Below are 2,902 nucleotides of genomic sequence, written 5' to 3' on the forward strand. Positions count from 1 at the left end.
CTCCACAATACCACGAGGTATTTTTGTGGACCGATCTGCAAGTTGTAACACCACTGGAGTTGGGTGTAATTCTCCCAGTCCAAGTTTCACAAACACAGAGTAAGGCAATAAATTTACACTAGCTCCTAAATCCAACAAAGCATTCTCAATTGTGTGGTTCCCTATACTACATGAGATAGTGGGGGAGCCTGGGTCTTTGCATTTTAAAGGAATTTTATGTTGGAGTATAGAACTAACGTTTTCTGTTAAAAATGCCTTCTTTTGAACATGCATGTTTCTCTTTTTAGTACACAAATCTTTAAGAAACTTGGCATAAGATGGAACTTGCTTTATAGCATCAAGTAAAGGGATGTTAACACTTACCTGTTTGAAGATTTCGAGAATCTCACCTGTAGATTTTCCCTTTTTTCCTTTCGCTAACCTCTGAGGAAATGGAGCTTTGGGAACGTATTCTCGTGGGTTGGCTTCTTCTCTCTCCTCCGGTGGTGAGTCCTCAACGTTTACAGGTACAATTTGATTTTCCTTTGTCACCGGCATCTCCACTTTGTTGTCGACTTCTTTTCCTTTTCGCAAGGTCATTACTGCTTTGACCTCTCCATGCTGCTGTGGTGAACTGGTACTTGCTTCATGCACTCCTTTAGGGTTAGGCACTGGTTGACTTGGAAACTTACCTTTCTCAATGGTCATTGCCAAGGTCTGAACTGAAGAAGCAAGTTGTCCCACCATCTTCTCGAGGCTTGAAACTGATTGGGCTTGTGAATTGAAGCCTGCTCTCAACTCATTTCGTAGTCCATCAATGGTGCGATTCTGTTGCTCAATCGTGGAGTGAGTAACATTCTTGAAATTTTGGAATGCATCCTCCCATGGTCTGGGTTGAGAGTAGTTCTGGTTCTGATTGTATGGTCTGAATGGGGGCTGAGAGGCTTGAGGAACTTGAGGAATTTGTTGCATTGGTGGAGCTGGAGCTGCTGGTCCATTCTGTTGGAATCCTTGAGACCATGAAAAATTGGGGTGGTCTCTCCATCCAGGGTTATATGTGTTGGAGTATGGGTTGTAATTTGATGGCTTTCTCATTACACCTATGGCATTGGCTTGATCTGAGTATGAGTCCTGGTCATGTGGTTTTGTTGATTTAGCAGTCGATAACGATGCTATTTGTCGAGCAAGACCTTCAACCATCTCCTTAACTTCTTTGATTCCCGAAGTTGACTCGCCAATTTGAAACTCATTTACTCCCTTAATTCGTCTAGTATTCCTGAGTGATCGACTCCGTTGTTGGGAATTATCCGCTTGTCGCTGGAAGAATTCCCAAATCTCTGATGCACTTTTTGACATTAGCTCTCCTCCACTTGTCGCCATTAGCCATTCTTGCACATTTGGCAATAATCCCTCCAAAAAGTATTGGCATTGGTGCCATTTCTCGTACCCATGATGTGGACACTTCAAGAGTAGCCCATTGAATCGCTCCCATGTTTCGAAAAATTGCTCGTCCTCTCTCTGGGTAAACTCCGAGATTTCCCTGCGAATAGCATTGGTTTTATGCACTGGGAAATATTTATTTAAAAATTTTGTAACCATTTGTTCCAATGATGAAATGCTATTGGCAGGTAAAGTATTTAACCATGAACGAGCTCTATCCTTTAAAGAAAATGGGAATAGTCTAAGTTTGACATCATCGTCTGAAAAATTTTCATATTTAAAAGTTTGACAAATGGCATGAAAATCATTCAGATGATTATATGGATCCTCATTTTCTAGGCCATAAAATGTGGGGAGACAATTTAGCACACTAGGTTTTAATTCGAAACTCCTAGCAGCTACATTTGGGTATCTTATGCATGATGTACTCAAATTAGCTAAGGGACTGAAGTAGTCCTTAAATGGCCTCTCTTGTGGTTGCAAATCCATTTTATTTTTAACGTGTTTGTGTGTGCGAAGTGTTTTTTCTAATTCAAGGTCTATAGGTTCAAGATTAGGTAATAATGACCTACGACCATGCATGCAAAATAAATAAAATAAAAATAAAGATGCAAACAAAACAAAAAATAAAGATGGGAACAAAACAAATAAAAATAAAGAAGATGGAGAAATTACGATACTAACCTTATTGCGCTATTACAACCTTTCTATAAAAATACACAAAAATAAATACGTGAAAGAAATTAACTAAATATTAAATTAATAAGATAAACAAAAAAAAATTACAAAGAAAAATAAATGGAAAATTAAATTACAGAATTTTAAAGAAGAGAAAAAGAAAAGAAATACTAACCTTTAAATGTAGATTCACTTTTTTTTTCTTTTTTTTAATAATAAAAAAAATACAAGAAAACAAATAAAAGAAATTATTCACAAAAATTAATTCTATGAATTAAAATTACTTACCTCCCCGGCAACGGCGCCAAAAACTTGTTGTGCAAATTTTAATGTACTCGCAAGCGCACGAATCTATTGTAGTATAGACTAATGGTGACGAGTGTCGATCCCACGAGGAGGTGGATTTTAATTGTGTATAGAATTAATTTTGTAAATGGGTTGTTGGATTTGTGGTGGAAATGATTTGGAATATGCTAAAACTTAAATTAAAATGGCGAGAATAAATTCTAAAATTGGTATTGAAATGGCGAGAATAAATTGAAGATAATTCTATTGAAATGACGTACTTGGGTATCTGGATCCGTATCAACATGCATCATGGGCTAAATAATCCGTATTAATGCCAATTAAATCATAGGGGGGAATCCACACCTCATGAACCACGCTCTAATCAATATGGTGCTAAGGGCTTATCGTGCCAAATAATAATAACCTTATACTAGAGAGCCGGTGTAACCAAGGCGGTATCTAGACAAGACTATTATTATTTGTCGACGAGAAGTCAAAACATCCACAAAAATTAGAG

General features: G+C 37.3%; 1 non-coding gene across 1 annotated transcript; it reads left to right on the top strand.

The window, feature by feature from the left end:
* Positions 1 to 1,423: 1,423 nt before the first annotated feature.
* On the top strand, positions 1,424 to 1,527 carry LOC112099377. Its single transcript, XR_002906181.1, has one exon. It is a non-coding gene; the product is annotated as a small nucleolar RNA R71 (small nucleolar RNA).
* Positions 1,528 to 2,902: the final 1,375 nt, after the last annotated feature.

This window comes from Citrus clementina, unplaced genomic scaffold (genome assembly GCF_000493195.1).
Source record: "Citrus clementina cultivar Clemenules unplaced genomic scaffold, Citrus_clementina_v1.0 scaffold_4, whole genome shotgun sequence".
NCBI lineage: Eukaryota > Viridiplantae > Streptophyta > Magnoliopsida > Sapindales > Rutaceae > Citrus > Citrus x clementina.